The 25000-nt window shown below is 42.7% G+C and overlaps 1 pseudogene; it reads right to left on the bottom strand.

Moving 5' to 3' along the window:
* Window positions 1-25000, bottom strand: part of LOC130124540 (T cell receptor alpha chain MC.7.G5-like) — a 26273-nt pseudogene that overhangs the window by 718 nt on the left and 555 nt on the right.

Genomic DNA, 25000 nt, shown 5'->3' with positions numbered 1-25000 from the left:
ACCTACAGGTGTGGATGATGAAAACCGCTTCGTTACCCAGATAATTAAAGCTGGCAGTGTTGCAGGTTCCCCGTGAGAAAGAGGCCAGAGACAGACAGAAGAAACAGGACAGAACAATACATTAAACACATGTCTTACCTGTCTACTGGGTGTAGCTCCTCCACAGCTGAAGCATCATGAGAACGTTGAAGACAACGGTCTTGATGAAGATCAGTCTCAGGCCTTGCATGACCAGGGCCAGGAAGTTCACCTTCTCATCTGGAAACGGAGACCACACGATAGAGTCAAACCTTTACACAATGTGGTGAAAGCATATCCATTCTGACTGAGCAGGGTGAGCACCAGTACACAAATCTGTCCTTCATCCCAGAGGGACGGAGGCTGTAGCTTAGCTGATGTTCACACTGGCAGCTCAAATCTGATTTCTGGCAGTAGCTCCATTTACACCTGACATTAACATGTGATGTGTGTCTGGATATATGATCTGGATGAGGAACAATGCATGTTAATGCAAGGTGTAAAGGAAGGAGGGCTGTCGATCTTCTCCTCGACGTGGATGGCTGCTCCATCTGTCCATCCCCAGAGGTCAGCAACCTTGGTGTCATTCTGGACTCCACCCTCTCATTCCAGTCACACATCAAACTTGTCACCAAATCTGCTTTCTTTCACCTCAAAAACATCTCCAGACTCCGGACACTAGTCTCAGACTCAATAGAGAAGACCCTCATCCATGCCTTCATCACCCCCCACCTGGATTATCGCAAAGGAGTCCTGTCTGGAGGACCTAGCAAAGCCCGACAGGCTTCAGTATGTGCAGAATTCAGCTGCCAGGGTGCTCACCCACACCAAGTCCTGGCAACACATCACTCCCACCCTTGTCCACCTTCACTGGCTCCTGGTCAAATCCTGACTTTCCTATCAAATCCTCCTCCTCCTCCTCACCGATGAAGCCCTCCATGCCCTTACCACTCAGGACCTATCAGACCTCCTCAACCTCTATATTCTGTCCCAGAATCTGCGGTCTGCAGACACGGGCTTGCTTTCCATCCCCCACACCAACCTGTGGACTTTGGGGGCCAGAGCCTTTAGTGTGGCAGCCTCCACCCTTTGGAACTATATTCCAGCAGAGATCCACAACACTGCTTCTTTGGACAAGTTTAAAAGACTACTGAAACCTACCTTTTTACTAAGGCCTATGGTCTGTAGACTTTTAATCTTTGTTTTAATCTTTTTTATTGTTCTTATCTAGTGTAAAGTGTCATTGGGTTCCTTGAAAGGCGCTATACAAAACTAAATTGTTGTTGTTGTTGTTGTTGTTGTTATTCTATGAAGTCTGCAGCTTGTAATTTTGGCTCCAGGTAGCATGTGTATGCATGTCTAAGTCTTTATCACAGCAACAACTGCAGAGAGACTCATGATGCCTGCATACACAAAACTGACCCCATCAACTTGTAAATATATATAAAATATGTAAATAAATAAAATAAAATGTATCTTGACTATGTGCATTATTCTATCCTGTTGAGTAAGTCACCTTGTGATGTTGTTCAGGAAGGTGCGATATAAATAAAGTGTATTATTATTTATTATGTATTATTATAAATAATGCAGACAGTCAGTCCTAAAGGTCACATGTGAGAACAACAGTGGAAGTGCCTGCAGTGTAAACATGGTTAGATGGGTCATATAAAGGTGTGTGATGGTATCAGTGGGGTCCATACCTGGCTCAAAAATGTCAGCATCACATGTCTCCTCTGGTTCTGAAAAGTCAGTACACTTGATTAACTGTCAGCAAGTTAGGTGAGGCTTTAAGTGAACATTTTGACACGATGCTATCAAGAATGTACAATATGCGTCTTGGTGAAGTCACCTGTGCAGTTAAGCGTTCCAGGGGGAAACAGCGCCACCTGGCTGTAGAAGGAGTCCTCGTCAGGTCTGGTGGCCTCAGCTGCATCACCAAACACGTCTTGGGTTGCCTTGTAGGAGGTGAAATCTGTCGCCAGGCAGGCCTGTGTGTCGTTAGAGACACTTAGAAGGTAGTAGGAAGGCTCATAATTATCCTCTGTAGAAAAGAAAAACAAAACAACTTAATTATTGAGACTATTATATTGTTATATATTGACCCTGTGACGGCCTGGCGGCCTGTCCAGGGTGTCTCCCCGCCTGCCGCCCAATGACTGCTGGGATAGGCTCCAGCACCCCGTGACCCTGAGAGCAGGATGAGCGGTTTGGAGAATGGATGGATGGATTATTATTATTATTATTATTATACGATAGTGCTCCTTAAGAAAGGTACAAAGTGCTTGAGTTTGCATAACTGAGAATAACCAAATCCAAAACGAGCCACGTGATAATGGGCTGGCAGTTAAGGTTGGAGGTGGCACAGATAATCAGTATGACGTCACCGGTTATGAGTACAGGGAAAACTGTACAGTGTTTTTCTTTTTTAATTCTAGTCCTACGTTACCATGCCAACCTTATATTTACCCAATCAACTTTTAAATCTTATTTAAAGTAAAAATAAATCAGAGCAGATTAGGATAGGTTTACAGGATAGTCAGCAATTTATGACCAGCAAATGTTTTGTTTGTCTTTCTGTTTACTTGTTCATTTGTCTGTTTTCCATGCAAACAGGTTTTATATCTTATAAACATGATATTTTCCACACATGAGGAAATGGAAGCTCTTGTCAGTAATCACATGAAACCCATCAAAGAAAGTGGAATCAGGTCTTGTGGACACGGCGTTTATGGACAGAGACGTTTGAGCAGCATAAAGACAACATGAAAGCACATTTGTGTGTTTAATTTACTCGGTAGTGGTTGTACGGGGACGTCAGAATGTAGAAATAATTAAATCATTAATAAAACAATGTGGGACACTGCATTCTCAAAGCTAGCATAGCACAAGTCCAGTCAGGTGACAGTGGAGCATTAGCATGTCCACCATTCAAGATGTCAGTAAGAAGTGGAACATGAGGACTTTCACCATGGAGACAATTCACCTCAGTCAGCATCATTTCTGTTTCTTGTTGCTGTTGTTCAGCTCTCGTCATCAGAAAGAAAAGGAGGGGATTTACCTGACCTCTTATTGGCTGGAGCCTTTCACACTAACACACATATATATACATATACATATACATACACTACCGTTCAAAAGTTTGGGATCACCCAAACAATTTTGTGTTTTCCATGAAAAGTCACACTTATTCACCACCATATGTTGTGAAATGAATAGAAAATAGAGTCAAGACATTGACAAGGTTAGAAATAATGATTTGTATTTGAAATAAGATTTTTTTTACATCAAACTTTGCTTTCGTCAAAGAATCCTCCATTCGCAGCAATTACAGCATTGCAGACCTTTGGCATTCTAGCTGTTAATTTGTTGAGGTAATCTGGAGAAATTGCACCCCACGCTTCCAGAAGCAGCTCCCACAAGTTGGATTGGTTGGATGGGCACTTCTTGCGTACCATACGGTCAAGCTGCTCCCACAACAGCTCAATGGGGTTCAGATCTGGTGACTGCGCTGGCCACTCCATTACCGATAGAATACCAGCTGCCTGCTTCTGCTCTAAATAGTTCTTGCACAATTTGGAGGTGTGTTTAGGGTCATTGTCCTGTTGTAGGATGAAATTGGCTCCAATCAAGCGCTGTCCACTGGGTATGGCATGGCGTTGCAAAATGGAGTGATAGCCTTCCTTATTCAGAATCCCTTTTACCCTGTACAAATCTCCCACCTTACCAGCACCAAAGCAACCCCAGACCATCACATTACCTCCACCATGCTTAACAGATGGCGTCAGGCATTCTTCCAGCATCTTTTCATTTGTTCTGCGTCTCACAAACGTTCTTCTTTGTGATCCAAACACCTCAAACTTGGATTCATCCGTCCACAACACTTTTTTCCAGTCTTCCTCTGTCCAATGTCTGTTTTCTTTTGCCCATCTTAATCTTTTTCTTTTATTGGTCAGTCTCAGATATGGCTTTTTCTTTGCCACTCTGCCCTGAAGCCCAGAATCCCGCAGCCGCCTCTTCACTGTAGATGTTGACACTGGTGTTTTGCGGGTACTATTTAATGAAGATGCCAGTTGGGGACCTGTGAGGCGTCTGTTTCTCAAACTAGAGACTCTAATGTACTTATCTTCTTGCTCAGTTGTGCAACGCGGCCTCCCACGTCTTTTTCTACTCTGGTTAGAGCCTGTTTGTGCTGTCCTCTGAAGGGAGTAGTACACACCGGTGTAGGAAATCTTCAATTTCTTAGCAATTTCTCGCATGGAATAGCCTTCATTTCTAAGAACAAGAATAGACTGTCGAGTTTCAGATGAAAGTTCTCTTTTTCTGGCCATTTTGAGCATTTAATTGACCCCACAAATGTGATGCTCCAGAAACTCAATCTGCTCAAAGGAAGGTCAGTTTTGTAGCTTCTGTAACGAGCTAAACTGTTTTCAGATGTGTGAACATGATTGCACAAGGGTTTTCTAATCATCAATTAGCCTTCTGAGCCAATGAGCAAACACATTGTACCATTAGAACACTGGAGTGATAGTTGCTTGAAATGGGCGTCTATACACCTATGTAGATATTGCACCAAAAACCAGACATTTGCAGCTAGAATAGTCATTTACCACATTAGCAATGTATAGAGTGTATTTCTTTAAAGTTAAGACTAGTTTAAAGTTATCTTCATTGAAAAGTACAGTGCTTTTCCTTCAAAAATATGGACATTTCAATGTGATCCCAAACTTTTGAACGGTAGTGTATATATATATATATATATATATATATATATATATATATATATATATATATATATATATAGTGAGAATCTTTGGATTCCTGTCTTCCTGTCATGTTGTTCTGTTAGTTTCTAACAAACCTAAGTTATAACCATTAGTGTCATATTGTTTTAGTGAATGTTGAATTTAAACTTATTGGAGTAAATAGTCAACTTTGCTCCACGGCCAAAGATGATTTTGTTGTAGGTCGACACACAATGACTGAGACCTGATCAATAACCACCAGCCTTCAACAAGCCTTTTGAACACTCAAGTCTCCTTTCCCCTTTATTTATCATCCGTCCTCCCTGCAAACTCTTAACCCTACATGTCCAACTAATCACAACAAGACACATGTAAGCTGTTGGTAGAATATATTACAGTAGATTATCAACACACTTCATTTCATTCTTAACCTGCCTGCTGTGGGATTAGATGTGGCGCTATCTCCGTCTGTCTGATACTGACGTGACTCAACAAAAGCATCAGCTTGCAGAATATGTCTGCCCTGTTGATTCAGTCTTACAGAAGTACTTACTTGTACTGTTACTGTAGTTACAGTAACAGTACAAGTAAGATTACAGCAACACCTGCCAGCTTCAGATGGGCTCGTTTCCATCTTGTGCCTTTGTCATCAGCAATATTGTTTGTGGTGTAAAATGACGTAGCGTGAGGTCCAGCATTCATCAGCCCTTCATGGCTTCATCCTCACTCTGGCCTCCAGAAGCACACATCATCTTTATGCTTTGGTTTGTTTCTCTCATGGTAACGAGTCTCATGATAAACCTCCAGAGGCCTCCCCAAATATTCTCCCTGTTTGACCAGTCGTCCCCCCCCCCCGCTACATTTAAACTGATGGGCTTACAAACCTCTTCAGACACCAACCAGAATGGGACTGGTTAAAAGATCATCTTCTTCTACATATTGTTGTTAAAAAACCTGACTTGTGTATAATAACTGGCTTTTCCCTCTTATTCAACTTACCAGATATGACAAACAACTGGGTCCCGGCTCCAAAAGTCATGTTATCAGCACCTCCTCCCCACACACCGTGTTTGACTGCTAACTGAAAACCAAGGTCTCCTCAGCTACCCATGACAAGGTCAGTTGTCTTGTACCCTCAACAAATAATCATGAAAACAAAACAAATCCCCTGGATTATTACTGGCCACCAAGCTTTCTGTACCAGTAAACACACTGGTCATTCTACTGACGTGTTTCTACCAGCAGTTTGGCTCCAGGACCAAAGTTGCTTCTGTAGCCCATGTCAAGCTACCTGCTCTGCTCATCGGCATGAAACCAAGCCAACATTATTCACATGAAATGAAACAAACACAAAGAGAATTTAACAAGAGATGAGACATTTCCTCAGCATCAACCCCACCACATCCAGCAGTTCATTCAGAGCTTCATCCATGTCAAACCCAGCATTTATCACCCCCACACACATGAACCTTCTGTCCCCCACATGTTTTAGGGCTCCAACACACGACTCTGACTCGCCACTGGAGACTAAATATTCTGCAACTCTTCCAGGGCTCCCAGTGTTCCCAGTACCGCTTACACCACCTACACCACCAGCCTCTAAAGTCCACTATGTTTACAAAATCCACTTCATAAACCAACCCAACCAAACATAATCACATGCAGGAAAAGGTCAAAGGTCTGAGTCCATTAAAAGCCACGTGTTCTGTCCACATGTCCTCTTAAGCATCAGTTAAAACATGCAAATTGTAAAATACATGAAATCTTTTTTCTATTACAAAATATTTTCCACATCAGGTTTTTGTCTCATTTGTATACATGTGTAACTTGCTGCAGTTTATAATAAGCAGGTTTATACCCGACAACTAAGAAACACTTTAGTGTGTGTGTGTGTGTATATATATATATATATATATATATATATATATATATATATATATATATAAATGTTTATCTCTTATGTATTTCTATATATATATCATGCTAAGTGCAGTGATAGGAATTTTTAAGTCTTATGAATATGTTTTATGAATTAACTTGGATTTATTTTGTGCCTGTTGGTTCTTCCATGACATAATCTTGCTGTCTTAAAACCAGTTTTACCACAGGTGTCCATGTTAATGTTCATCTGTTTTCATTTTATTTGACGCCACCTCAAATATAAGGAACGTCTGATATGTCAAAACAGAAAGTCGTTGCAATTTGTGTGTAATTTTTGGACTTACCAGTGTCCACAATCAGTTTTGTCCCTCTGCCAAAGTGAAGCTTGTCCCCTGACTATTCACACGACATCACTGACTGTGACAAATACTGACCCTCCATCAAACGCTCATAGAAGCCATCACATGGAAAGAACAATAAAAACAAAAGCACTTCTCCAGTCTGCAGGAGTCAAACTTCACTCCACTTTCCCCACATGACGATATGTCCCCAGCTCAACATTTCCCCAGCGCCCGTCCATATTCGGACTCCCTAAAACTGAAGTTAAAGCAGAAGTTTATTGTCCCCTGAGCCTGACTATATTTCAGTCTGGGTAAGATGACCAGTAGGACAGAAATAACTCACTTAGCTGAACTTTTAAACTGATTCCTGGTCCAAAGGTGAGCTTGTCAACTGCAGCAGACGGCCACACTGCTCCAGTCCAGCACAAAAACCTTCCTCATCTCTGCAGCAAGCTACCACAGACACTGTTTCTACCAAGACACATAGGATTAGCACTCTTCACTATGACATTATATCATCCACCTCCTCTTCTCACGGACTACATGTTCATATACAACTTGTTTACTATTCCCAAAATATCACGACACCATCATTCTGTTACAAGTATGATGCATGTCAACGTGTTGATGAATGAGGACGTTGTTGAGGACTTCCACTCAGATTGTCTGTTTTAGTACTATTAGACTAGAGATGGTTAAGTTACATAAGCTGTATACAACATTTCCTCTGTGACTGGGTCCTTTATAAGTATTTAGGTGTGGTTAATAGTTGTACAATACCCTCCCCACTGGGACCACTACCATCACCACTATTGATGGTTATGTGGGTAAGACTTATCATGCCCTGTACACCCTTTAATTAGCATGGGTACTATGACTACTGGTATTATCCCCTGCTGATATTACCAGTAAAACCACTACTGCTAGCCTCACTGCTTCTGCTGTCTTTGACCAGTGCACTTGCTGCTTCTGTTGCCAGAACAACCAGCACTAGATTACGTTTAGCAGTACTAACATTTAACTTGGTCTAGCACTCCTTATGGTAAAACATTCTCCATCTGCTCTTCTACAAAGTACTGGCCTCTGATAAACCGTCATTTACAAAAGATACTGACCCAAATCCATGTTGCTGCCATGCTTGTGTTAAAAATTAACTCCAGTACGAGGTCATCATCTCCTGCTGGACGAAGGAGTAACATGTGAAAAGACATCCGGCGTATCTGACTCCCTGCAGATGGATTGGATTGGGCAGCCCGTCACCATTCAGCTCCCTTCATGACCAGTCAGTAGAAATGCTCATTCTACAGACACATAGCTTAAAAGTAAGTTGCACTGTGACGTACAGGAAGTAGGCACAACAGCTTCTCACCAACATCGGGCCTCCGGTGACCCGTTGGCCTGTATTCTCCACACCACGCTTCACCTGTGACCTCTATTTGGGGCATGACCCTATACATCTACATCACAGTCTCATTCTTTAGAAAAGAAAACACTTCCCTGGTTCTCTATTTTTAAAATGTGTCAAGGGAGATCCTACAGGTTCACTTCTTTTTTACAAAACAGAAAATGAGCTGCTTTGCAGTATGACTGAAGTTTAATGATGAAGAAAGGTTCACAGGGAGAGCTTTTTTTTTTTTGGTTGTACGTCCACTAAAAGAAAAAGTAAAGAGCACAAGAAGGCATGGCACTGAGTAAGAGACAAGTTTCAACCAAACCTTATTCATCAGGCAGCATGCAATGATTTAAATGAATCATGATAAATCAAGCACCCCATTAATAATAATAACTTTATTTATAAAACACTTTTCTAAAACAATGTTACAAAGTGCTTCACAAGGAAATAAAACCAGACAAGGCAAAAATAAGAGTAAGACCAAATAACTAACAGTAAAAATAAAAATAATATAAACAAATAGAAAAGACAACTTGGAGATGGGTTTGTAGTTACTTAAGGACAGGGGATCTAAATTAGGTTTCTCCAGCAATGGTTGAACAATGGCATGCTTAAAACTATGTGGAAAAAAAAACAGAGGCCAGAGAATTATGAAAAATTTGCAGAATAACAGGGCTGATAAGTGAAAACACCTCCTTGAGCAGCTTGGTGGGAATGATGTCTAAGATATAAATCTTTTGTAAAAGCTTTCATAAAAACAAAAGCTTTATGATGAGATAAAAAACAAAAACAAAAAAACAACTACAGACCTGGTTTGTCTTAGTTCAATAGGAAGAGGGTTCCATATTGTGGGGGTTCTATTAGCAAAAGCCCAATCACTCTTTGTAAAAAACCGAGACCTTGGAATAACCAGCAGGGCTCCATCTGTAGATCTTAATTGTCGAGAGGATATTCACCAGGTCAATAAATTAGAAATGTATGTAGGGATATTAGAAATGTATTAGAAATGTATTTAAAGCCTTAAGCCGGAGCAATACAATTTTAAAATCAATTCAACATGTATCAGGGAGTCAGTGTATGGAAGCAATTACAGGACTGATATGGTCATGCCTCTTTGTCCTGGTAATGAGCCGAGCAGTGGCATTTTGTACCAACTGCAGATGGTGGAGGGAGCCCTGATACCAGAATAAAGTGCTTTACAATATTCAATCTGAGAATAGATAAAAACATGTCCAACTTTTTGCAGATCGGCAATTGACAAAAATGACCTAATTTTGGATATTGTCTTGAGTTGGAGAAAGCATGACTAAACATGTTTTATTTGATTATCAAAACCGACGTTAGCACTGAATGTTGCCCCAGGATTCCTAGCAGCCTGCTTAAAACTACTTGACAGACCACCAAGATTAGTTACAAAAGTGCTGACGGGGTTTTATGGACATTTTCGGACATCCAGGATTTAATGCCAGAGGGTCAAGCTGTGAGATTTGCTAGGGCGCCAGGATCTGTGGGTTTTAGTGGCATGTATAACTGAGTGTCATCCAAATAAAAATGGTAAAGTACGTCATGAATTTGAATGACCTGGCCAAGGGGCAGCATGTATATAGAAAAGATAAGGGGCCAAGAACTGAGCCTTGATGGACACCATAACTCAACTGAGCCATCTAAGGAGCAACGTTACCCAGAACAACAGAAAAGGTTCTTTTGGTGAGTTAAGAGTGTAATAAACTAAGAGCCAAGCCCTTGATGCCAACCCAAGTCTGTAAATGATGTAAGAGGATTTTGTAATCGACTGTGTCAAAGGCAGCACTTATGTGGAGAAGACGAGAAGTGGAAGAACCATTAATAACAGAATCAATTACCCTAAAGAAAACGTTAGGATTGTGGTTATTCTTGATATTAGTTCAGAGAAGAACGCTGATCTCGCATCCTTAGCTGCCTTCTGGTAAATTAATATTTGGTTTTAAAGGCATTATGTGCTAATTCAGACTTGTTGACCTTCTATTGTCATTCAAATTTTCTACAGAGTCTTCTAAGGGCAAGAGTCTGATTTTTATTTGATTTTTATTTCCTAGTTTTAAATGATGCAATTTGGTGGAGGATGGATAGGCAGTGATCATTGAATGAATTTCACAGTGCATCTGGATTAATTAAGTAACTGCATCATCAGACTGGACAATTGGAAACTGCCTAGTACAATTCAAGGGACTGGGTTTAAATTCCTTGTGTAGCTCAAGAAACAAGGCACCAACTCTGCCATAGTTCTGACTGTCACACTAAACCCATACCCGAACAGTTCTGCAAGATATCTTGTGTTAAAGACTCAAATAGAGGTTCGATATTATATTCAGCTAACTTGTGCCTGGTACTTTGACTGATCAGCAGCTGTTTGTTGATAAATAATGCCAAAAGACATTAAAGTGCGTTGTTTTCAGATGGTTTTTAAATTGGTTGTCATTGTGTTGAAAATTAATTAAAACAAAGCAGCAGGAAAAAACCTCACAAAAACAAATTCAACGTTCATCTAGAGGTGATAGAGATCGGCAAGATATCCAGCAGAGGGCAGCATCCCATCAGATGTTTACCAGCAGTTGGCTCTCCGTTTCATTCATACACAATTTAGTGCTGTGAAAATGTATATGTGTGTTTTATGAAACCTACATGAACATTCACATTTACTGGTGTGGCGTTGGGTTGCAATGAAAACCCTCAATCACATGGTTCTCTATAACTTGTTATATATGCAATTGAAATTACAGGAAATAAAGCAAATAAACTTTTCTGACTGCCCTCTATTCATCAGATCATCTCTATAATCATGTATGATATTCTAGAAATGCTCATTTTATCTACTGTAATGACACTGGGGTTTGGAGTCTTTGCTGGTCGGTGGTCATGTTGTCAGTCTAAGAATTTAAACTCATGCAACACCGTCAATGATTTGGAGACTCACTAGATAATGGATGAGTGAACAAGCAGGATATCACATACAGATAATCCATTGCCAATAATCTGAAGTGATCAACAAATCCACACATCAAACTCAACGAATAAATCTCCTTATACATCAGATTCTTTGTCACATGTTTGATAAGGAGTAGGAGGAAGTATACACTTATTTTGTCCCTACCCCTGATCAACTACTCTTAGTTAATTCATCTACTGTACATTACAAAAGGAAGAAGAAAGTAGAAAAAAATATGTCAATAAAATAATTTCTACATATAAAAACAACCCTAATATCACTCGGTGTCATATGAAGGAAAACGAAAGGGGAAAGAATGTAATTGGGAATATTTAAAGAAAAGTAAAACTTTAACAGTTAACAGAACTCTTCATCATCCCTATATCTTTTTTAAATATTGTTTTATTAAAGTCTTCAACATACAAACACATCGGCAATGTCAGTATACTGTATAACAACAGAGCAGGCTAACAACAGTACACACAAACACGTCAAAGACAATGAGAACAAAACAAGGAAACAGGAATAGTAAATTAGAAAGAGACAAAACAAATAAAAAATAAATAAAAATAAAATAAAATAAAATAAAACCAAGTAAATAAAATAAAATAAAACAAATACAAAATAAAATAGAATAAAACAAAATAAAGTAAATAAAAAAATCTTTAAAAAAAGTTTAAATACAATGAAATAGGACAATAGAATTTTCCAGGGGTTAAATTAGTTTAAATTGTTCTATAGTACAGAATGATTGTTGGGCATTTCTGTATTTCATATATTTTAGAGATGTGTAAAATGTCCCCAGTTGGTTTTTAAAGGCTGCTAAACAGGGTTGTGTTGTGTAAGGGAGAGGGGGACATGCTTCCATGTTGTGTTTCTATTACAAGTCCCTTGTCTTGCAGGAAAGTGGTCACCTGGTTCTCCACACACACCACTTCCTGGTCGTTGAGTTCTCCACCGTATAGATCCGGTCTCAGTGCTGCGGCGTACTGTCGGTTAACCTCCAAACCACAGACAATACTGTCGTTCATCTCGTATATTGTTCCAGGTCATCCATGCGGTCTTCTAGAAGGACAGTTTTATCATCCCTCTCGTTGCTCAGCTCCCTTAGGGCTTTAATTTCGTCCATCACGTCCTCAAGAAGGCTGTGTTTGTCCTGTTGGTCTTGGAGCGATTGATTTAGCTGACCACTTTTTTGAAAACAACTCATGTGAATTATATTAGATTTAATCAAAGTAAAATAATTTGAATGCTAATGAGAAACGGATGAAACAAAAAAGGCACAGAGTAATGTGTTGTACAGACGCATGTTCACTCCACACAGAGCACTGTCAGCTGAGACCAACAAGAACACTTGTTGAAGTGTTTCTTGGAAACTGAAGCTGCTTCCAGATCGTAATCTGCAGGTTTGGCTTTTCAGTTAAAATGTGGTTTCATCTGCTGTGCCGGCCTACAGCATGCAACATTACCTACATGCACAACACAATAACTACAGACACACAATATCAGAGGCCATGACAACCCATTTCCTCAACCAGCTTCTTACTGGAAGCAGTGAGGTCCTGTGCATTTTTAACCACAGGACTGAAAGTGCTTTACATGAAATGACTGCATCAGTGACGGTGGCTTTAAGTACCGACACAAAACACCAACCACAGACAATATTATCTACAGACACGACATGAACTACAGACTGTAGGATGATATGGAAAATACCATTACCATGATATCTGCTGACGTATGTAAACCACCGTGTTTAAGAACCCAGCTGAGAGTCAGCACACTGAGCTGTGTGGTAATGTAAAGTACAACATCAACCCAAGACTGGTTTTACATAATACTTCCTGAAACATGTCACACCTCATTTTAGGAGACATTTCAGCTGACCGCTTCTCATTATCACTTTAGACAACAAAAGCAACAATGTTGTGTTATTGGCCATCCTGCAGACACACAGTATTATTTACAGACCTGAAAGAAGCAGCTGACTAATACAGACAAATGATACTGACGCCAGTTTGACAAATGATCTCGACCGGAGTCACAATCACATCAGGAAAAACACATTCTTCCCCTGAGAAGCTGTGAACCCACACGACACAGCCACCACTCACACACAGCCTGATTACCCACATGTACATGTGGGTTCTTAAAAGAACTTGAAATGTTCTGCACCGTTTGATGCAGAACCGCTCAGCAGAACTTTTAGCCACTGACCAGTTACATCCTGTTAAAGTCCCTTTGGATTAAACCCACTACTTTTTATTCATTTGTTGATATATTAATATCTACTGCATCCATATAAGTGTATTTGCTCAGAGGACGTTGGTACTTTCAGAAGGACTGCTGGGAAATTAAATACTTGCTTGATAAAATGAGAAGACTTCACTGAGCGATCCCGTCAATATTAGACATGGTGATAAACTCCAGGTCAAAGCGGATGAACACATTTGTTGAACAGGACTCAGGAAAGTACCATAACGTAGGTTTGGAGCCGTGTGGAGGTTTTGGGGATGTTGGATCTGGATCGACCGCTAGAGACCAACACTTGGACAGTGAGCAGAACATTTAAAAGCAGGGCTTTGATGAGCAACCCTCTCAACCCGTTCACCAGCAGCTCCGCGAGTTGGGCCTGATATATTCTGCACAGCAAAAGAGTCATTTTACTCTCCAGCCCAAAGAGACAAACAGCGAACAAACCACTTTCCCCGTCTCTACTTTCTGTGGAATCACTTACATCCACACACCTCTTCCTCACAGAAGTTCACTTGAAAATAAAGCAGCACAATCAGCTCTGAGAGACTGGCCCTGCTGACCAGACAACATGTAAAACCATTTGAAAACGTCATTAAAACTTTGGCTTTCCAACAAAGCAGCAGTGATTTAATCAGGGAAATAGAAGTGTGTACATTTTAAGAAGCTCCTGTTTTCAAATCACATTTACTAAGAAAAGTTCTTTAGGTCACTGGTTACAAAAGCTAAGCCTTTAATATAGCCATCCATCGCTTCTCAATCATTCATCCATGATCATTCTCTCTGTGCCACTGCTCTCAGCACTAGTTGTTTCAGTGTGCATAAAGAGTTTAAATCAGGAATCCAACAGGTTATCAATACTCTGATTAAATTCACATTGTTTGGGGGCTGTACAATTGGACATATTTATTTTCCAAAGTGATTAGAGAATGTTGAGGCTATTATCAGGTGGTCTGTTGATACCTTTCCTGTTTCTGGACTTTAGTTTCATGTCCTATTCTGCCATCTCCAACAGGACTAACCTGACAACTACACATTTAGAATAAAAAATACAATTATTTCCCCTGTTCTCAACTGAATAAATGAACCAGCATGCAGAAAAAGTATTTCCTTACCTTTTGGTTGGACCGTGAGACGGATGGGCTTGCTGAAGATAACCTCCCAGTAGCACAGTATTAAAGCCCCCTACAAAAACCCTCCTTCAGCAGACGTCTCTAATTAAATGGACATGATCTATTGTAATATCTGGACTGTGCTGTGTGACACGGAGTGAATTATCAGCACAGCCTAGATGTTGAATTTCAAGGTTTAAAAAACACAGGACTTGAAATGTTTCTACTCAGTAAAACACGACGGATCTTAACAACGTTTGTGTTCAGCAGTTATTCTACCATTTAACCAGCAGGGAATATTTAACCAAGACAAAGAGCTGCTTTCTCTGACGAGTCTGGGTGAAATGAGGACCCTTCCAGGCTCTTACCAATGGAAGGACATGGGGTAGGTTTCTGCTGAGCTCCGTCTGAACATTCAGTCCCCATGGTGTGTATGAACCCCACTTCTTCTTTCAGCTTGTCCCCTGTTTCTCAGGGGTCCCCACAGCAGATGTTATGATATGTATGAAACCCACACGGAGAGAAAAGCCCCGACAGAAACTCTGTGGTGGTTTCTGAAAGGCAAGACAGATGAGAAAAGGAAGAGACACGTGTTCGATTCCCATGTAGACGTTACACAGGGTAAAACACATCAGAGGTGATGCTAAACAGGAGGATGTATTTGATTACAGTCTCTGGAATTGTCATGAAAGAGTGTTTTGGTAAATGTGCAGTGATATGCTGTCTGCAAACTGAAGAGTTATTTCATGAGAAAGCTGAACTGAGATGTTTCAGGGACAAACTTCCCCCTTTTACTGCTTTTTACAGTTTGTAAGTTTTGATTGCTGTTCATTTTCGGTATGATTCATTGTGCTGATTTAGGTACAAAACAAAGCAGCCACTGAGGACGCACAAGCCAGTGCATTCTTACTGTCCATCCCAAGCCCGGATCAATGGGAGGGGGGGGGTGGTCAGGAAGGGCATCCGGCATAAAACCTTTGCTGAATCAAATATGTGGATCATAAATCAGATTTCCATAACAGATCTGTTGAGGTCCGGGTTACCAACGACCACCACCGGTACTGTGGACCAGCAGGGTGTCGATGGAAACTATGCTGCTGTTGGGTGAAGGAGAAGGAGAAGGGGAGGCCTGTCCAGAGGCAGCGGGAGAAGGAGAATTCAGTTGTCTTGGTGCATGTTCAGTAACCCAGGTGAGATGATCACACAAGGTTGGATCAGTTCATCTGGATACGACGTTTATTGGGGGCACCGTTTCATCCCTCAACCAAGAGACACCCATCCATCATTCATCATCCATCCATCCATCATCCATTCATCCATCTATACATTATCCATACCGCTCATCCCAACCGGGGTCACGGGAAGCTGGAGACTATCCCAGCAGCCATTGGGCGGCTGTTGTGTTCCCCGTAAGGTCCAGGGGATGAGCGGAAGTAACAAAGAAAATAAAAGTGTCCTGGGGGAAGAAGAAAGGTGGGAGGTGGATCCAGGTGTAAAATCACATAGATTTATTTACACATATGAACCTTCAGTCAAAATATAGAATAACAAGGCAACTAAAGATGCTGGCTCTTAGCTAACCAGGCTTAGCTAACAAAACAAATTCCAATCAAACAAACAAACAAACAAACAAACAAACAAACCAGAACAATTAGGAATGTCTCGCTCCGTCTCGAGGAGTAACGGATGTCGACACAGAAGCTCACTCTCTGGCTGCCACCAATGGCCCATTGGCCCTGTTGGGTGTCTCTCTCCAAGGTACGTATATACCCAGCTGATGAGCAATTGGGGCACCTGGGCTCTCTCAGCAGTTCCACAGGAGGCGGGGCATTACCTGGAGAGGCAAGATTACACACACGGGGCACTAGGGCCATAACACCCCTCCCTTAAAAACACACCCTAGCTTTGTATACGAGAGGGTCATTGTAGACACACAACAGTAGGGCCGTAACAGAGGCAGACAGGGAGACACCCCGGACAGGGAGACACGCCGGACAGGGAGACACCCCGGACAGGGAGACAGGGAGACACCCCGGACAGGGAGACACCCCGGACAGGGAGACACCTCGGACAGGGAGACACCCCGGACAGGGAGACACCCCGGACAGGGAGACACCCCGGACAGGGAGACACGCCGGACAGGGAGACACCCCGGACAGGGAGACACCCCGGACAGGGAGACACCCCGGACAGGGAGACACCTCGGACAGGGAGACACCCCGGACAGGGAGACACCCCGAACAGGGAGACACCCCGGACAGGGAGACACCCCGGACAGGGAGACACCCCGGACAGGGAGACACCTCGGACAGGCCGCCGGTCCATCACAGGGCTCACACACACACACACACACACACACACACAGAGGACGACCTGGGACGACCCCCATGGTTGGATGACCCCGGGGGTTTGAACCCAGGACCTTCTTGCTGTGAGGCCACCACGCTAACCACGGCACCACTGTGCTGCCCAACTGAGTGTCCTCGTCAGTCTCAACTGACTGCAGGTGTCCCACCCTTATAAACAATACAGAGGCATAACGAGCCAAACCAACGAGCAGCTTGCTGTGTAAACATGGGGGTGAGCATTAACTAGAGTCTCAGGGCTCATGTGTGGTGTTCACAGAGGGTTGGGAATGTGTGTTGCTGTCGCCATCTTACAATGCTGGGACTGCAAACACATGAACTGACTCAAGTGTCTGTGAAAGTGGTTTGGTGACATGTTGTGTATTACTGTTAAACATACTACGGAGTACCTCGTAGGGAGTACTGGCACATCATTAGCTTTGTAGATACCCTCATATGGAAATGAAGTCTATCCACTTGTTTCTAACTTCTTGTTATGTGAGAAGACGGCAAACTAAGGATGTCACTGTACAAGACACCGTGTTCCCTCTGTGTGTGTGACCATAAAGACTTTGGCTTGACTTTGAATGTGACAGTACAACTTGTACCACATGGAATGACCCACACACACACACACACACACACACACACACAAAGCTTTGGCTGGGTTAAGTTGGGGCAGTAGAAGTCACAGGGATGTGTACTGGACTGTAGTTGTGGAGTTGTCCCGTGGGGCTTTCAGGCTCTCTCAGAAGGCCGCTGTGTTGGACCTTTTAAACACTTAGATAAAGACCGACAACCCCTGCCAACGCTTTGCTGCCTGTCCAGAGGAAAAACCAGGTCCAGGAATTTCATCAAGCTCGGATTTGGTCACACATGCATATCTGCACAGACAGCAGCCCAGCCAGCAGAACCACAAGATGGTCTTAACCACACACAACGGAAGGCCGTCTCCACAAAAACAGGAAGTTATATAATGAAAGGAAGGCTTCAAGACAGCAGCCAATACCCCCATTCACAACCAATCAATCAACCAATCAATCAATCAATCAATCAATCAATCAATCAATCAATCGATCGATCGATCGATCGATCGATAGATCAACCAATCAATCAACCAATCAATTGATCAATCAATCAACAAATCAATCAATCAATCAGACTTTATTTGTATAGCACTTTTCATGCAATCAAATGTAACACAAAGTGCTTCACACAATAAAACAATTAAATCTGCCACCTCACAAAAAGTACAAACAGGTTTTATAAAAGTACAGACAAGTTTAAAACTGATGTAGTAAAATAAAAGTGTGGTACACACTGATACACGTAGTGGAACCACCACGAATGAGTAGACCGGCTAGCCGGTTGGCTAACGGGTCGGCCTCTTTAGTCGACTGGTTAACTTAGTCGCCCGTGGTGTGGGAGACGTGGGTTTGAGTCCCGGCTGTGGCGGTTCCCGGCTGTCCCCCTGAATTTGCTAAATTCTAAACCAGGGTAGTGAATTCAGGGGGCAGCCGGGAACCGCCGCAGCCGGGACGTGGGGTTGTGTGACTGTGATTACTTGTCAGACTCATGTATTTGTGTGACTTGTGATCGTGTGTGAGATCATTGTGATTGTAATAACTACATTGTGGGTCTTTGTGTGTGGTTGTTTGTGTGACTGGTGGAGTCTGGTGTAGAGCATTTGGATCCTGTGCCAGAAAACGTTTCATTAAACTTCATTAAACTTCATTAAATAACAGCCTGTCAGAATAAATGCAGGTCTCTAAGAGAACTCTGTGTGTGTGTGTGTGTGTGTGTGTGTGTGTGTGTGTGTGTGTGTGTGTGTGTGGGAAAGAAAATGTAATATTCCAGTAAAGTAATGTGAACATAAATACATGTAACTGTGTTTGTCTAGTGTGGTACTGCAGCATGTCAGTAAATGTGTACTGATAGCAGGTGTGAAGTATTCTGCTTCTACTCAGTACTAATACTAATTACTAACAAGTACTAATATTTTTAACATCACACTTCATAATTAATCTGGAGAGTAAACAACAGTTTTTGAGGTTCACATTTCAATTGTTCAGTGATTAAGACGTGTACTTTGAATGGAAAGAAGCATGAAAGGAAAAAGTGGCTGTGATAAAGCATGAATTAACATGAATTAACAGGAATTAACATGAATTAACAGGAATTAACATGAATTAACATGAATTAACACGAATTAACATGAATTAACATGAATTAACAAGAATTAACATGAATTAACATGAATTAACAGGAATTAACATGAATTAACATGAATTAACATGAATTAACACGAATTAACATGAATTAACATGAATTAACATGAATTAACAGGAATTAACATGAATTAACATGAATTAACACGAATTAACAGGAATTAACATGAATTAACATGAATTAACAGAACCCATCTGAGAGAAAGCTGTGGTTTGATCACCACTTCCCTTCAATCTGAAGAAGACTGAGATATCTGGCTCCAAGTTTTTGTAAAGACTCTTCTAGACTTTCTATCACTGTGGGTCCCCATCTACACCACAGTAGTAGAGAGCAGTGTCTGCCAGGGTTACATCTGTTATGGTGAGTTTAGTTGATTTGTTAGGTGTATAAGATGTTATGGATTGATAACGAGGATCAGGGATGTTTTCGTCTTCGCTCCATGCCCCGGCTCCTTTATAGAGGATAAACTGAGGTGCCTGGTTAGGATGTTGTCTGTACCAGGAAAGATAAGCACCATCATCACTTGTCTGGTAAGAGCATGTCAGGGTAACAGATTCTCCTTCTCTTCCATTGACTTCCTGTTTTTCAGGAGAGATGCTGTGCTGTCCAGCTATCATCCCTGGAAACAAGTAGAGAAAATGAAGCTGTTAGACTGACATTGTCCATGAGGGTTGGAGGAGAAGACAGTGGAGAAACTCTTCATAACGTGATGAAAACTGTTCCTATTCATGTAAATAAGAGAATAAAAGGTGTTTTATCATCATCTAAATCTTCTTCCAAACTACCACCTATAAGATGTGGAAATATCCAAGAAGGTGCTGCAGAGAAAAGGTGTCGTGGTGGTAATTCAGTGAGTTAGTGTGGGCTTTGTGTGTTGGTTGTTGTCCATATTGAGCCTGCTGGTGATGGTAAATGTGTGTGTCTGCTTGTCAGCCTGTATGGTCAGAGTCAGTGTGCAGCAGGTTGTCATGGTGACAGCAGACTCACCTGTTAGTACAGAAAGGAACCAGATGAGATGGAGCAGCATGCTGCTGTTAGTTCAGCTGTCTCTTTAGTTGCACTGTGGACTTTACCAGTCCTTCCTGCTAACGTCCTCCCCTCATAGTGTGTCTGGCTCCTCCTATTCACCCACTGTTCACACCAACCTCCTCACTACTCCTCACATGCCAGCCAACCTCTGTGTCCTTCACTAGACCCACTAGCAGCTGTTTTACTGCATGTCCACATGGCTCTTCTGGTGCTGCTGCTGCTGCCTTCATTTACTCCATTCATCTCATATGGCTGCTTTGTGTGGGAGACGGTGTTGGATTTAATGGGGTTTTATTCTCAGTCCAGTTAAATCTCTCATAAAACCTGGATGACTTCTACAACACAATGGCCTGTTACTGATTTTGTTGAGAGCAGAACTTCAACTCACTCAGATTTGGACCGAACATGAATGTTTTGTTGCTACAAAAGTGTTTTTGTTTTAAATGATCAATTTGTATTAATCAGAACCAGAACCAGAACACTTTATTCATCCCGAGGGGAAATTGGGTTCTACTACAGACACTCACGCTCCAGTAAGAAAAAACTAGAAACTAACAAGATACAAGATAACAAGAAAGTAGAAACAAATAGAAACAAGAAAACAGAAACAAATAGAAATAACAGATACAATAAGAAATAGAAATAAGAACAAAATACATCAACAAGCATGGAGCACATACCAGCCTATCTATACTGCACTAGCGCAGCACACCACCACAGCACAAACACCCCCCGGCAGGGTAAAACAGGTGAGGGGCAGTCCAGTGGCCATTACCTCATTCTTGATAGACCCTCCAAAGGTTTGTGTAGTAGGTTCTGCAGTTTCCTGTCACTGTGGGCCTCACAGCACAGTAGTACACAGCAGAGTCAGAAAGCTGCAGACTCTGGATCTTCAGAGGAACTGATCTTGAGCTGGAATCCAGACTGGAATCAGATCTCTCCTCGAACCCGTCCTCTGTGTCCCCTGATCCATAAGAATAGGGTCTCAGAAGGAATGTGGGCTTGTCGTCTGCAGCCTGTCTGTACCAGTAAAGAGATGGACTGGTGACAGTCCAGTGTTACTGTCTCTCCCTCACTAACAGTCACACCTCCTTTGGGTTGGAGCTCGTTGTCTTTCTGAGCTCTGCATTCTGTGGGACAACAACAGACGGTGTCAGTGTGAGGAAAAGAATCAACAAGACAAAGTTCAGATTAATAACAAGTGAACCAAGAGTTGTGTCCTACCAAAGGTTCAGACAGTACAACACATGTTACATCATATTCCTGTTGAGGGGAATTGTCTTCAAAACAATGAACACGTGTTATTATTCAACTTCTACAACAGCATCAAACATTTATCTACCTGTCTTTTAATCAGGATTTGGTTTGTTTGGTTGTGTGTTTCTAACCGGAGTGGACGTGAAACAAGTGTAACGTGTTGTGAATAACATGTGAGTGTAAAGTTGTCTTTAGTTGTGGAATTATGATAACAAAACTTCTGCCTTTTGCTAATCACTGGATTATTTGGACAGAAACACTCTGAGACAAATGAAGAGGACACTAAGATCTGAGTTATCACACCAAACTCCACCAGCATGGAAACCAAACTTAAAGGTCTGTAGTCTACCAGTCAAACGTTCATGTGTGTAACTATTGTCACACAAAGGGTTTATGTCAGACCACCTCCACTCCCAGACAGCATCCGGATGTGGGCCACTTCAGGCAGTGATGCAGCACTGATGGTCTTCTTCTGGCCCTGACAAAATGGATGTGAGCCTGAAGTGGCCCACATGTATAACAGCAAACATGGCCCAAATATGCCACATCACATGTGGGCCTTTGGTGGCAAAGATGCGGTGCTCTGGGCAACATGCTTTAAGACCACCTCTATCATTCCTGTCTCCAAGAAACCAACATCCACATGTCTGAATGACTACCGACCCATACCACTCACCTCCATTTCCATGAAGTGCTTTGAGTGACTGGCTCTGGCTCACATCAAAAATATTATCCCCCCCACATTCGACCCACATCAGTTCGCCTACCATCCCAAAAGGTCTACTGAGGATGCCATTGCCACTGCCCTGCATGTTGCTCTGACCCACCTTGAACTTAACAACACATACATCTGGATGCTGTTTACAGATAACAGCTCTGCCTTCAACACCATCATCCCCGCCAAACTAACCACCAAACTCCTCTCCCTTGGCCTCAACCCCTCCCTCTGTAACTGGGTCCTGGACTTCCTGACCAACAGACCTCAGTCTATTAGGTTAGGTGACCACACCTCCTCCACCCTGACCCTCAGCACAGGTGCCCCTCAAGGCTGTGTTCTGAGCCCCTTCCTTTTCTCCCTCTTTACCCACGACTGCCTGCCAACTCACCCTTCAAATGTTATAGTTAAGTTTGCAGATGACACCACAGTCATTGGCCGTATCACCAACAATGATGAGACAGCCTACAGGGACGAGATTCAGCACCTCACATCATGGTGTACAACCAACAATCTTGTCCTTAATGTGCACAAGATGAAGGAGCTGATTGTGGACTTCAGCAGGTCTAGAAGCTGCAGCCACTCCCCCATACACATCAATGGGGTGAAAGTGGAGCGTGTTTCCAGCTTTAAATTCCTTGGAGTCCACATCAGCGAGGACCTTTCGTGGACATCAAACACCCAGGCCCTTGTGAAAAAGGCCCAACAATGCCTACATTTCCTGAGGAGGCTGAGGAGCACCTGTCTAACCCCCAAAATGCTCACCAACTTCTACCACTGCACCATAGAGAGCATCCTGACCATCTGCATCTCAGTGTGGTACGGCAGCTGCACCTCAGTAGACCAGAAAGCTCTGCAGCGGGTCGTCAAGGTGGCCCAGCATATCACCGGAACCCAGCTCCCAGCCATACAAGACATTTATCACAAACGCTGCCTTCGAAGGGGTCTGAGCATCAGCAGAGATCCCACCCACCCCAACCATGGACTGTTCTCCCCCCTGCGCTCTGGGAGGCGCTACAGGAACCTCAGAATGAATTGAATTATCAACTGTGTCTGCTTAATCAAACAGCTCATGAAATTCAACAACTCATGACATTCAAAGGTGGGTAGACAGAAAAGACCCAGCTTTGAACAGAGTCCTGCTAGTCCAGAACTGCAATATAATGAAATAAGATATGATCATACACAACTGTGCAGCTGATGAAACAATGACAACAGGTTGCAAAAATGTGTTATGAAGGGTTGTGGGTGTAAGTGGGGAGCTGGGGCCACAGCTCAGAGATGGGAGCTAGATGATATCCATCACCCACACGATGGAATCAAGGAGTGCTGTAAATTCCTCTCCATCTCCCAGTAAGAGCAGTAGGTACTGGGTAGCTCTAAAACACATCCACAAGTGTGGGCTTGTGGGCTTCTAACAAAGTCACTACTTGGCTCCACAAGCCGCACATGGATGACAGGTGAGACAGGTACACTGGCACCTGTTTCAAATAGAGCACAATGAGAAGACATTAGTTCCTTTACCCTTAACACTGCGTATATTTGATGTACTCCTTGGACAAACACCTCATCGGACACGCGATTCTTGTCAATATCTTGACCTAAGGGGACGATCAGATGGTGGCTGAGAGAGAGTGAGGAGGTGGGTTGGGCGGGAGGTTTATTCAAACAAGCACAGGTCAGACAACTGATACAGAATGGCCAAAATCTTGGGGCTGATGTAGATTGGTACAAAACAGAGGGCAGTGGTAGCACAGAGACAGGAAACACTAGCACATTACACCGAGGGCACATTTGAGATCACTAACAGTCTGGGGAATCACTCACCTGTACAAAGACAAACCAAAGAAGATCCAGTGCACTGCCATACAGCCATTTAGCTTTTGCTAAGGCAGCTGCTTAACTAACCTTACAGCCTAAACACTGATCTGCAAATGTTCACCGAAAATAACCCACAAGTATTCAGTGATGTTAGCTGATGAATGTTGACGAGTTACCTGGCAGGCCGTAGTTTAGGCAAACGCTGTAGCTAGCCTGCTAGCCAACATGCACACTAACGTTAAGTTAGCTGTTCTGAATTTGTAGCTGCCTTGCCTGCAAAATAGACTGACCTTTCCATAGCTAGATGCCTCCGGTACTCTCCGTGAGTAAAAGCTTCACCAGTGTGGGCCCATAGCTAGATAAGCCACGTTCTTTAACGTGTAAACTTCATGCACCTTACCCTTGTGAGGAGCTGAGCTGCGGCCTGAGGTGGAACTCCCGCCAAGCGTAGAGCGATCAGAGCCAGCGGGCGGCGGCGCGTGTGCGCGCCTTACTTAAAGTGTGCGTGCGACTTAGTAATGTGTGCGTGTGAGTTACAAAAATACTCCCATGTCACCTCCCAGGCTCCGTACATTACAGGTGTGCAGGAGTCAGGTGAGATAAACATCAGAGATGCTTCACTACAAGCAGAACCTGCAGGAGCGACTTAGGATGTTGCAAGTTTCTCCTCTTGGTGGTATTCCTTGGTGGAAGGGTGGTCAGAGCATTCACACTATGGTGAACCCTTCTGCATCTTCAGCAGGTATCTGAGGGTCACAAGTGTTTCACCCCTTAGCCTGTACGCCTCACCTGAGTAGGGCAGCAAAGACCAAATTACCCTTCACCTGCAGAAAGGCTCTTTAGTGTATGGAGATACACACGAAAGCAAATGTTTTTATTTGCGGTAATATGTATTT

The sequence above is a fragment of the Lampris incognitus genome, chromosome 14, assembly GCF_029633865.1.
Source record: "Lampris incognitus isolate fLamInc1 chromosome 14, fLamInc1.hap2, whole genome shotgun sequence".
Taxonomy (NCBI): Eukaryota; Metazoa; Chordata; class Actinopteri; order Lampriformes; family Lampridae; genus Lampris; species Lampris incognitus.
This window is presented reverse-complemented; position numbering and strand designations above follow the sequence as displayed.